The following is a 14,139-nucleotide window of genomic DNA, read 5'->3' on the forward strand; positions in this document are numbered from 1 at the left end:
GAAGATTTAAGTTTCAAAAGAGTTTTTGCTATAGTTCGGTACTCCAACATCTAAACTTATAAAATCCCCATGAAGAAAAATTCTAAGGATTTTTGTAAATGAATAATCTAGGCTTTCACATGATGACCCTAACCCTCTGAAACAGCCAAATTCTTTCTCGTTTAAACCGAGACTTGCAATCATTTGTACTTGCTCTGAAAAATTAAGGCTTTTTTGAAAAAGTTCTTTGTTAAAATTAAGAATAGATATATTATTGTGTTAGCAGACAAAAAAGTTTTAAAATAAGTGCTTTCTGTTTTCTGTAAGAAGGTTATATATTACCCCAATGATTTTAGATAAGCAAATTTTGTGCCAAAATTTTCTGTTGTGTATATTTCTATTTTAATGCAAGTAATTCTATTTTCTTTTTACTTTTGTTTATCTGTCATATGATTTTTTACAACATACATAAAATTTAGAAACAGGAAATAGCTGCAAGTGCAAGTTTTCCAAAGGCTCGGATCAATGAGAAGGCTCGGAATTACGAGAAAGAGGCATACAATAAGATTTAGCTGATCAGTGCATATGCAATGATTTGCCTTAAAGAAAATCTGATTTAGCATCATATTACAGATGATAAATAGTAATATGGCACTGATGAAAGTCTGTTCCAGCATTCCCAAAAGTCACTTGCTTGCAAGTGTAACCGTTCTATTAGTCCAACTAATTGTACATGAGCCACGATATTGTGATAATTTTTGCATAGGTCAATATCTTTCCTCCACGTACAACATAGAAAGAACCTTTTCTGTGTTGAGCCTTCCGTGATGGTTCTGGGCGGCGATTTTTAAATCGCATTTTAACTAATATGAATTAAGGCACTGCCTAGCATGGGGATTTATCTTTTATATATCTACTTACGAGGAAATAATCAACACTCAAAAGAAAGTGAAACTTCGCTCTAAACAGTGAGGTTTACATTTAGTGCCATCATACCTTTTACAGCGAAATATCATACTTTGCAAAATTTATGGGAAGCCATGACGGTGACGTCATTCACCGCTTTCTCGCACTGGCATTAGGATTTTTTGTTTGTTTATTTGCACTCCACGTAGAAACTTGACGGCCTTTACACTTCCTTACTGTTTAAAAAGTGTTTTTCAGTTGCATGTACAGTTTTCATTACGAAAAAGAATCATGTTGGCGTGGTTTACGAATTTCTGTGACTGATTCAGGGTGCTCGGATATTCTTGCAGACAACCAGTCTGCGTTGTGTACATAAACCGGAACCAGAAAACATCGAAAAAATTGTCTCAGTATATGCAGACAACAAAGACGAATAACTATATATGGACGTTACCGTCTCGGGGATTTTCATCCCCTATTAAAAAACAAAAATATTAGTGAAATTATAAGATACCTGGAAAGAATATCCATTTTTTCCTTCCATTCAATTGATGTTTATGTGAATAAAAGGCAAAAGACAAGTTTTAAACAGCACACCCTAAAGTTTACACAAATTTTACATGGCTGATTCATGTCATGTGATCGAAAACGACCAACTGCACTGTTAGCGTGTATTGAGTGTAATGGCGGACGTGTAAATACAGCGAGATAGCCAAAATGAAACATATAGTGTTTACGCTTTATTAACGTGTTTTACTGTTATGATTAAACCATAAAATGATTCAGTTCTATTTTGTTTACGATTTCATCGTGTAAACGATGAAATATATTGCCTGATCGTGCTTTTACCTAAATCTAATTTCACCACGGAAAAGGTCGTTATTGGTTTTGACGTAAAGAGAGGGATTATGACCTATCACAAAAATATCTCAGAATCAGTTTTGACGTCAAATTATTTGGACTACCGTTCTATCTGCTCAGACTTAAATAGTGTCAACCCAAGCTGATCCTGTAGGATGCTCTTAAATAGCAACCCTCAAGTTCACTTAAGTTTCATGCAGCATGAACCTTTTCAGTCATGCTGTAGCTCCAAAGAAGATATATTTCAACAGGGCGGTTACTACCCTAGGATCGTACACTGGGTATATCAAGTTTACTTGAAGACCATGCTGAAGAACGGTTTTCAGATATATTTACAAAGCCCTTAACAGTAGTGAACAGCCAAATTATTATACAAGAATATCACAGTGCTCCAGCTAGGATTAAAAAAGGGCAGGGTGCTGGCACTGAAAAGGGCACTTCTGGGGTGGTGGTCGGTTCGGGAACGGGGGCCCCCCTGGGAAAAAAATATAACTGGTCCATGCATACACACACAGGCCATAGCTTTATCAGATCAAGTGGTTCCAACGTTGTTTGAGCGGTGAATTTTACGCAGATCAGATGGCGAAATATGGCCGATACTATAATTTTCCGGTCTTGTAAGTATGATTTAAAGGAATTTCTACCCGTTAAATAACGAATCAAATAAAAACGATGGGTGCACCTGAAGCACAAATGTATCCATCTTTTAGCACGTGTCCATTTAGCTGAGATTGGTGCCGTTTATTCAAACACTTCTGTACAGTCCGGTGGGGGAAGGAAATTTTTTACAGTTTTTGACAATATCGAATCAAATATAGTGTTTATAGGGAATAAGTAGTACTTAAAACACTTTTTATGTAAAGGGCTACCTCTTAAAACAAAGCATGTGTATTTTCACAGAATTATTTGGGTTTGTTTCTGAAAAATCGGCCGAAAACCTAATGCAACGCAGTTTTGAGTGGGTCTCTACGCAACGCAATCAAATGGATACCGTTCTGTGTCTTACTTGCGAAGTTTATCCATCTTAAAAAGTCATTAGGCTAGAGCCTGAACATAAAAAGCTAATGCCTGTATTACGTTATTTTCATATAAAACGCACCAGGTATTTATCCGTAACGTTGCTTTAACTATATTCTCAAACTATTGATGTATAGCATTTTAAATAACAGTAAAAATTATGGATAATCATGTGAACTGTAGCTTATCTTCGTAACAATGATTAAAGAATTAGTATCTAGTTTTAACATCATTCAGAATGAACAAGATTGGAAACGTAGATACCTCACTAATGGGGATGACTAGCTCAAGAACAGCTTTTCTTGTGATAATGAAGTGATGCTCTGTGGTTATATTTATTTCCACATTTTTTGTACTCATAATGTGTTCATTTAAATATCGTTTCTGTTTGAATTTTTCACACAAACTTCACATTCACAATGCATGTTCAGTCCGCATGACTTGATGTGTTCGTTTATAAAAGAATACAGTTAATACCCTGTATATATTCATCCTTGTTCTACTTTCCCCTTCACTCCCCCACCCCCATTTACCACTTACCACTCCCCCGTCTATTTATATTTGGCACAAAATTATATGTACTTGTTAGAGTCTCGAAGCAACCCGTCTGTAATATTTTTCCATTACAGCTTTTTTTGTGGGCCTACTTTGAAAATGCGTGGCCCTGAGGTGTTTTTGGTGATCTATGCTTCCGAGAAATCTACCCTTACCTATTATCTTTTGGAACATTTGTCGCACTTCTTTTTCTCTTCATGAACTTGGGAATATTTCCTCAGAGTTGCTGACGTTATGTGTCCATGTGAAATTTGCTTGAGGAAATAGGGTGCAGCCATGACTGCATCCCGACAGGAAATATATCTTGAATATAATTTCATAAAGAAATGATTTGAGAATGAATAGGTTGAAATAATTACGTCATATTATATATCAAACTGGCAACGTCATTATAGGTCAAGCGAACAGCACAGGCGTAGGATCAAACTTTTCAGGCATGAGGCCTAGGGCTGCTGGGGTCTTCCCCGGTGGGCCTGAAGGTCCTGGAGGCCGGAGGCGAATCGAGGCCTCCTTGAGCTCCTGGCTGTTAGCAACCACTTTAGGCATTCACAGTACTTCGCGCTTTTTTAATTGTCAGCCGTGTTATTTAGCGCCAACATTGAATCGTCCCTATTGTATTTAAGGGTTATGGTTAGGTATTACACAGGTTTGATAGTATACATTCTGCGTACACTGAATGTGGGAGATTTATTGCCGACCTTTATTCATTTGGTAAAGTCTTGTTTTATTAATCAAACGTGTCATTTTATCATTGTCTTCCATAAAACATTTACCGTACATATAAAACAACAATCACTTCAGATATTCCATTGTTTAATCAATATTTCCCTCAGGTTAAGAATAAAATGTAAATATAAAAGTAACATGTGTCCAGTACATACATCGTTTTTGCAGACGGCTGTATAGTATACTTTTGACCTTTCTTTGATAGCTCAACTCAGTAAATATAAGTCGAACAATCTTCATCGTGTCCTGGGCTAAAATTACTCACTTTCGGGAAAGACAGGGGATAAATATCAGAAATAAGGAACAGCCAGACACACGGAAATGTTCCAGATAATGCGATGCTCAATGCTACTTGAACGGAAAACTTCATTTTAGAAGGAAAAAAAAACAACTATTATTACATTTACAGGAAATTAAGCGTGCATTAATGGTAAAGATGGTGTCAACGTACATCATGGACGACTTTTTGTATGAGAAATAGAGCTCAAAAAGTAAGACACAGAACTGCATCCTCGCTTTATGTTGTTGTCCGCAAAAATATGTTAAATGTTAGCGACCATAACAGTGTAAAAGTACAATATATTAGAAATGGCGTAGGGATCATTTTAATGATATAGAACGCTCTAAATTTATTATTGTGAGGCTCTAGCCTAATGACTTTTTAAGACGGATAAGACTTAGTTTAAACATATTTTATTGCAAACGATACATGTTTATAATACAAATAAACACATGCGTTATTTTAACATAGATTAATGAGAATTAGAAAAGCATGTTAATGTATACATTGAAATCAGAAGCAAAAGGGTTGGACCACAAGTTTTTCCAACATTAGCGACGGCCCTTCCCCAAGAGTAGATTAAGGTACCAGATGGATCTAGAATTTAGTATAAACATATATTGTTATACAGAGAATGATGATACAACAAAAAAAATACAAAACAAAAAAGCTGAAGAAAAAAAAAAACAAAAAAAAAAAAAAAAAAAACTAATAAAGATTTTGAAACCTGACCAACCTCGATTCTCGTGCCTCGTGTGCCCCCGGAATTTACTGTTTTGATTGAGAACAGCGACTAAGTACGGATAAGACTTCGCAAGTAAGACACAAAACGGTATCCACTTGATTGCGTTGCGTAGCGACCCACTCGAAACTGCGTTGCATTAGGTTTTCGACCGATTTTTTCAGAAACAAACCCTAATAATTCCTTGGAAATACACATGCTTTGTTTTAAGAGGTAACCCTTTACATAAAAAGAGTTTAAATTGCTATTTATTCCCGATAAACACTATATTTGATGCGATATTGTCAAAAACTGCAAAAAAAATTCCTTCCCCCGCTGGACTGTACAGAAGTGTTTGAATAAACGGCACAAATTTCAGCTAAATGGACACGTGCTAAAAATGAACACATTTGCGCTTCAGGTGTACCCATCGGTTTCATTTGATTCGTTATTTAACGGGTAGAAATTTCTTTAAATCATACTTACAAGACCGGAAATTTATAGTATCGGCCATATTTCGCCATCTGATCTGCATAAAATTCACCGCTCAAACAACGGTGGAACCACTTGTTCTGATAAAGCTATGGCCAGTGTGATACAGTGCATTTTAACATACTTTAGGCATGGAATTTGGCATAATTTAGGCATGTTTTTTGGCACACTTTAGGTATGGTCTTTTAATAGGCTATGTCTGTCATCTCTAATGCACCTATTTATTAACTAAAAATTCTGCTGTTTGTATTTTACTTGGCATTGATTTTCAACTTGTAACATTTCTTTGTAATTGCCTACTGAATAACAATATCTATGTGTTTAGGCCTATTTTACTTGCTACAATTTCAGTACACATCTTCTCCATGTAGGCTACTTGATATTTATAAATTTATACCTGCAACATATTATATACAGAAAATAAAGTTTAAACTTCCACTTAAATAAATGAAATAAGGCAAAGTTTTTAACTTACAACAGTCTAAAAGCAAGTTTAGCACTTGTAATAGACATATTCCGGGTATCCAAAATTTTATATCTGGATATGGTTACACTTTTTTCTAAAAGTCGTCGAATGTCCAGTTTAAACAATATTTTTGAAAAAATATTATGATGCAAAGACAGTTTAACAGCATTTCACAGTATCTGACATTAAAGTGTACCCTGTCATTACATCTTAGTAAACTAATTCCAAAAAAATCTTCATGAAAAATCTGCAATTTCACAAAGCAGACGACAACTTACTTTCGATTTCAAAAACTTGTAAAACGATAAAATCAAAATATTTTCCTAGTTAAATTTGATTGTGATCGATTTTTATTAATTACATATAAATGTCTGTTGTCTGGACTTAAGTTTCAGTTGTGTATAAAGGGGTATTTACGACTATATTACCGAAAACGAAAGTACACTTTGACAGGTGGCGCGAAATGATAATGATTTCAGACTGGTTTGCAAACTGTTTTAACACTAAGGTTCAATGATTTTAATGCTAGTGGAGCAGTCTAAAATATCATGGTCTGCCTCGGGCACGATTACAGCAGGTAACTGTTTAATTGTTTGTTAATTATGTCAGTGCCCCCCGGCGTGTATCACTCGATAAAAAGGGGGCAATAAAGCAGTGTATTATAATCACTGAGGCAAAAAAGGGAAGTTTGGCTAAAAAAAAGAAATGAATGGTGGTAAAACGGGCAGGGTGCCTGGCGGGGCAACAGGGCAGAACGAATTTCGGAACGGGCGTTGCGCCCTGCTGTAAATAGCTAGCTGGAGCACTGTATCAGCATCATAAAATAAAATGTGGCAACAAGTAAAACCATGAATACTAAAAGTCATGGGGATCTGCTAAGGAACCAGCGGGTTTTGACGGAAGAGGGCTGTCTATAACCCAAATTGTACATACCATATCCTATTTTAGGGTTATGACAGAACATGGCTGTTTGTGCCCTTTTAGATATAGAAAATAAAGTGATCCCTAGGGTTATGACAGAAAATGACTGCCAGAAACCCGGGATTTGTGATAAACAAACATACTAGAGGTAGGGTCAGAGTTGCTGACCTAGATACTAGTAAGTTAGTTTTTGGGTTTAATGCCGTTTTTCAACAGTTCCAAAGATCGAACTCACGACCCTGCAATCCTCAGACCAATGCTCTACCTACTGAGCTAAGTGGGCGGGCTCCTCACTTAGATACAATAAATTACAAAGTATTTATATAAACTTTCAATAACAATCAAACTGGTATAAAATAAGCATATTAACATATTCATAAACAGTAAATGTTTTGCTCATATTGTAAATACAACTCTCTTTCACCTTAAAGATACATTAAATTGCTCTAAGAATTAATTTGTAATTTTAACAAACTTTATATTTGCTGTGTTTAGATGTTCAGAATAAAAGGGAATTAATTCATATTCATGCGATTGCAGAATTAAGTAAGAATTACTAAACTTCTAATTCAAAAATTTAAAACCGTTAACAGGGGTGTAAAAAAAAATTTCACACCACTCGCCCTGCAGGACTAGTAGCCAGTAATACCTACTCGCCCTTAGTGAACAGCCACTCGCCCTAATAATTGACACTTTTAATACTGTCACTTTTATGAAAGGAGTATTATGTACAATAGTATTATTTCCCGAAAAATATTTATTTTGAAAAGTGTCTAAAAAATTGGGCACAATAAATCATCGTCCATCCACCCGTGTTGAAAGAGAGGGAAAAAACGTTAAAGATTATCGGTAATTATGCAGCTGATAAACTAAGTAATTGACCTTGTTTTCATGATCAATTTACACCCCCTCAAAGAGCTAAAAGAAGTGTGTCAGACATCTGAAGTGGAGATCAAAGCGGTATTTTTGCTCGAGATTGTCATGGCATTACGTCATGTTTTCGCGCCATGTGACACATCACTGTCTGATCGTACCGCATCGGTTCTTAAAATTGCTGAGAAATAGAAATAGAAATCAATAAAAAGTTGACACATCACTGTCTGATCGTACCGCATCGGTTCTTAAAATTGCTGAGAAATAGAAATAGAAATCAATAAAAAGTTTCTTCGTTAATTTGTTATCAAAAGCGAATGTGCTATATCCCGTATAAAAGGTAAATGTCTCAAACGATAGTTACTATAGTGGATATCCTACCTCTTTGACCTATTTGCCCTGAAGGAATTTACATTATTGTTTGACAAAAAAAACTTTTAAGTTGTTGGTCAAAAAATACATGTACAAAGATTCATTTAAAACTTATTAAAAAAACCCCAATGACATCACATTGCTTTATTTTAAAATCGCATTTCTATTTACGTTCACGAGGTCACGTAACCTATTCTGCCGCACTAACAGAAATCTGTTTGCCAAAAATCGTTTTACTCCATGTATTGTAATTACTGCCGCTTTTTCATTATTTAAGATTTTTAGCTCACCTGTCACAAAGTGACAAGGTGAGCTTTTGTGATCACGCGGTGTCCGTCGTCCGTGCGTGCGTCCGTCCGTAAACTTTTGCTTGTGACCACTCTAGAGGTCACATTTTTCATGGGATCTTTATGAAAATTGGTCAGAATGTTCATCTTGATGATATCTAGATCAAGTTCGAAACTGGGTCACGTGCCATCAAAAACTAGGTCAGTAGGTCAAAAATAGAAAAACCTTGTGACCTCTCTAGAGGCCATATATTTCACAAGATCTTCATGAAAATTGCTCAGAATGTTCACCTTGATGATATCTAGGTCAAGTTTGAAACTGGGTCACATGCCGTAAAAAACTAGGTCAGTAGGTCTAAAAATAGAAAAACCTTGTGACCTCTCTAGAGGCCATATATTTCACAAGATCTTCATGAAAATTGGTCAGAACATTCACCTTGATGATATCTAGGTCAAGTTCGAAACTGGATCACGTGCCATCAAAAACTAGGTCAGTAGGTCTAAAAATAGAAAAACCTTGTGACCTCTCTAGAGGCCATATTTTTCATGGGATCTTCATGAAAATTGATCAGAACATTCACCATGATGATATCTAGATCGAGTTCGAAACTGGGTCACGTGCCGTTAAAAACTAGGTCAGTAGGTCAAATAATAGAAAAACCTTGTGACCTCTCTAAAGGCCATATTTTTCATGGGATCTGTATGAAAGTTGGTCTGAATGTTCATCTTGATGATATCTAGGTCAGGTTTGAAACTGGGTCACGTCCGGTCAAAAACTAGGTCAGTAGGTCTAAAAATAGAAAAAGTTTGTGACCTCTCTAGAGGCCATATATTTCATGAGATCTTCATGAAAATTGGTCAGAATGTTCATCTTGATGATATCTAGGTCAAGTTCGAAAGTGGGTCACGTGCCTTCAAAAACTAGGTCAGTAGGTCAAATAATGGAAAAACTTTGTGACCTCTCTAAAGGCCATATTTTTCATGGGATCTGTATGAAAATTGGTCTGAATGTTCATCTTGATGTTATCTAGGTCAAGTTCGAAACAGGGTCATGTGTGGTCAAAAACTAGGTCAGTAGGTCTAAAAATAGAAAAACCTTGTGACCCCTCTAGAGGCCATACTTGTGAATGGATCTCCATAAAAATTGGTCAGAATGTTCACCTTGATGATATCTAAATCAAGTTTGAAACTGGGTCACGTGCCTTAAAAAACTAGGTCAGTAGGTCAAATAATAAAAAAACCTTGTGACCTCTCTAGAGGCCATACTTTTCATGGGATCTGTATGAAAGTTGGTCTGAATTTTCATCTTGATGATATCTAGGTCAAGTTTGAAACTGGGTCAACTGCGGTCAAAAACTAGGTCAGTAGGTCTAAAATTATTAAAATCTTTTGACCTCTCTAGAGGCCATATTTTTCAATGGATCTTCATGAAAATTGATCTGAATGTTCACCTTGATGATATCTAGGTCAGTTTCGAAACTGGGTCATGTGCGGTCAAAAACTAGGCCAGTAGGTATAAAGATAGAAAAACATTGTGACCTCTCTAGAGGCCATGTTTTTCATGAGATCTTCATGAAAATAGTGAGAATGTTCACCTTGAATGATATCTAGATAAAGGTCAAAACAGGGTCACGTACCTTCGAAAACTATGTCAATAGGTCAAATAATAGAAAAACCTTGTGACCTCTCTAGAGACCATATTTTTCAATGGATCTTCATGAAAATTGGTCAGAATTTTTATCTTGATAATATCTAGGTCAAGTTCAAAACTGGGTCACATGAGCTGAAAAACTAGGTCACTATGTCAAATAATAGAAAAAACGACGTCATACTCAAAACTGGGTCATGTGGGAAGAGGTGAGCGATTCAGGACCATCATGGTCCTCTTGTTTTATTCTGTTTTTTTGTTCTTTCTGGTCAAAAGTCTGAATTTTATGCCCAGAGTATTCATTATTTATTTACTTTTAGAAAGAAATAAGTAACTAAGATCGCGCTGTTTGAATTTTTACAAATGATTATATGAAAATTCGACCGTTTTTATAGAATTTTGCCTATATTTCTGTTGATATCTTATTAAAATTATTATAGATTTCAAATAGTATTATTTCTCAAGAGGTGTTGAAAACTTGAAGCGAAAATGTTAAAAAATGAATGCACTACGCACGGTTTTTGTGTACGTGTTGGTGAAAATTAGATATTTAATATACGATAGGCTGCACGTGCTTGTGGAATGGAAAATTACCGGCATGACGTTTTGATATCTTTACGATTCGTGGGTAAATTCCAGTCAATCCAGGTAGCGACTGAACCATCTCAAAGTTTGTTGACGTTTTAGAGTTGTAATTTCTGAATTTTGGTAAAGTAAGGACGTAAAAAACCACTCGCCCGGTCGGTCGAGTATACAGCGAGGTCCACTCGTCCTACTCAGACTTTAACTCGCCAATGCGAGCGGGCGAGTGGAATTTTACACCCCTGCCGTTACATGCCTCCCTCTGTTAAAAAAAAAAAATATGACGAAGGAATGGTTTTTAGCTTGACTATTCGAAGAATAGTCTAGCTATTCTACTCACCCTGGCGTCGGCGTCGGCGTCGGCGTCGGCGTCACACCTTGGTTAAGTTTTTGCATGCAAGTACATACAGCTATCATTTAAAGGCATATAGCTTTGAAACTTATTTATTCTTTTTCTAGGTCAATTACCAACCTCTCTGGGTCAAGTCCCATAACTCTGACATGTATTTTGAGCAAATTATGCCCCCTTTTGGACTTAGAAAATTTTGGTTAAAGTTTTACATGCAAGTTACTATCTCCAAAACTAATGCAGATATTGAATTGAAACTTCACATGTGTCTTCGGGGTTATAAAACTAGTTGATAGCACCAAGTCCCATAACTCTGACCTTCATTTTGGCCAAATTATGCCCCCTTTTGGACTTAGAAAATTCTGGTTAAAGTTTTGCGTGCAAGTACATACAGCTATTACTAAAAGGCATATAGATTTGAAACTTATTTTTTCTTTTCCTAGATCAATTACCTACCTCACTGGGTCAAGCCCCATAACTCTGACATGTATTTTGGCCAAATTATGCCCCCTTTTGGACTTAGAAAATTCTGGTTAAAGTTTTGCGTGCAAGTACATACAGCTATTACTAAAAGGCATATAGATTTGAAACTTATTTTTTCTTTTTCTAGATCAATTACCTACCTCACTGGGTCAAGTCCCTTAACTCTGACATGTATTTTGAGCAAATTATGCCCCCTTTTGGACTTAGAAAATTCTGGTTAAAGTTTTACATGCAAGTTACTATCTCCAAAACTAATGCAGATATTGAAATTGAAACTTCACATGTGTCTTCGGGGTTATAAAACTAGTTGATAGCACCAAGTCCCATAACTCTGACCTTCATTTTGGCCAAATTATGCCCCCTTTTGGACTTAGAAAATTCTGGTTAAAGTTTTGCGTGCAAGTACATACAGCTATTACTAAAAGGCATATAGATTTGAAACTTATTTTTTTTTTTCTAGATCAATTACCTACCTCACTGGGTCAAGCCCCATAACTCTGACATGTATTTTGGCCAAATTATGCCCCCTTTTGGACTTAGAAAATTCTGGTTAAAGTTTTGCGTGCAAGTACATACAGCTATTACTAAAAGGCATATAGATTTGAAACTTATTTTTCTTTTTCTAGGTCAATTACCTACCTCACTGGGTCAAGTTCCATAACTCTGACACGTATTTTGGGCAAATTATACCCCCTTTTGGACTTAGAAAATTCTGGTTAAAGTTTTACATGCAAGTAACTATCTCCAAAACTACTACAGATATTAAATTGAAACTTCACATGTGTCTTCGGGGTTATAAAACTAGTTGATAGCACCAAGTCCCATAACTCTGACATGTATTTTGGGCAAATTATGCCCCCTTTTGGACTTAGAAAATCCTGGTTAAAGTTTTGCGTGCAAGTACATACGGCTATTACCAAAAGGCATATAGCTTTGAAACTTATTTATTCTTTTTCAAGGTCAATTACCAACCTCACTGGGTCAAGTTCCATAACTCTTAACATGTATTTTGAGCAAATTATGCCCCCTTTTGGACTTAGAAAATTCTGGTTAAAGTTTAACATGCAAGTTACTATCCCCAAAACTAATGCAGATATTGAATTGAAACTTAACATGTTTCTTCGGGGTTATAAAACTAGTTGATAACATCAAGTCCCATAACTCTGATATGTATTTTGGTCAAATTATGTCCCCTTTCGAACTTAAAACTCTTTTGATATTTAACATTTTGGGTAATAATTTCCTGCTTCTGTGACAATATTTCGAATAGTCGAGCTTGGCTGTCTTACGGACAGCTCTTGTTTTTAGATAAAATTACGAGATAAATATTAATTAATTATAAATGAAGAAAGCTAATGAACCCAATGTTTCATAATTATGCTAGCATGCTACAACATGAATTTTTAAGATTAAAATTGTTTCATAACTTGTAACTAAAAAGCTGACCCAAACAACACGAGGTCATACTGGGCAGGTATAATTCCTTAATGTGGAGATTGTACAGATGGAAGCTTTTATGAAATTTGTGTTTTTCTTGGGACTGAAAACTTAAATGCTTTTCTTTAGTATTTCAGATTTGGATTGTGCTTATAAATTGTTAAATGACTTTTACTGCTTGAGCATACGGAAGTCACTGTTAAAATTTGATATTCAGTTGAATCAGTATGTTTCCAACTCGAGTGAGTGAGCTATAAGTGTAGGTGGATGTTCTGGCATCTGTTGTGAACATTTTAAGGTAGTTCTGCACTTTTGGAACGAAATTCTTTCTACAATGTAGAATTTGATTAAACTCTTGATTTTTCAAAACTTCGGAATATATTAAGAAATTTCCGCAAATAAAAAAGATAGGGTCGTGTGCTTGATTTTTTGCTAGACTGATTTGAAATATTTGGACCTCACACAATTTTTCATAATGGGAGTCTATGGGAAAATTGCAACTTTTGTAACATTTTCGCAAATAGAAATTTTTCTAAAATGTAGATTTTAATGAAACTTCTCAGAATGGGAAATAAATATATGGCCTATGATATGGTGAAATAAAATGTATAGGTCAATGTGCTTACTTTTGAGATATTTAGCCATGATTAAAGTGATCTGCCCATTTCAAGCTATATTTAAGACATAATTTTGAATTATTTAACATGTCACACATTTTCATATGATATTTTAACTTTTGAAAGATAGTAACAGTGCCATTTTAATAAATTAACTCACATATTGCCATTAATTCATAAACCGATTTTCATTTCCGTACGCCGAATCTAGGTTTTATTCTATGTTTTCCGGATAAATGACGTTACACCATCACTTACGGTTTACCAAACATGCAGAACTACCTTTAACTTGACTCTTTGAAATTTTTCTAATGGTCAAATGGTAGTGCTTTTGTAATCGCCCTTTCATTGGTGTCTGCTTCAGAAAAAGTTAAAGTTGCAGGAGAAGATGCGCATGCAGCTGAAATCTTTTAGATATAGTATTTGTTTGCCTAAGAATGTGATATTTACCAGAACACAGATATATTTGGACAGGATGTTTTCTCAATAACATTTGAGCCTAGTTTGAAACTGGACTATCTGCAGTTCTTAACTAGGTCACTTGGCAGAATCATAAACATTCATGTT

At 35.5% G+C, this 14,139-nt stretch overlaps 1 protein-coding gene across 1 annotated transcript in view; it reads left to right on the plus strand.

Annotated features, from left to right (window-relative positions):
- Nucleotides 1–14,139, plus strand: part of LOC123533631 (E3 ubiquitin-protein ligase TRIM37-like) — a 58,795-nt gene that overhangs the window by 273 nt on the left and 44,383 nt on the right. The gene's annotated exons all lie outside the window — the stretch shown is intronic.

The sequence above is a fragment of the Mercenaria mercenaria genome, chromosome 12 (assembly GCF_021730395.1).
Source record: "Mercenaria mercenaria strain notata chromosome 12, MADL_Memer_1, whole genome shotgun sequence".
Taxonomy (NCBI): domain Eukaryota; kingdom Metazoa; phylum Mollusca; class Bivalvia; order Venerida; family Veneridae; genus Mercenaria; species Mercenaria mercenaria.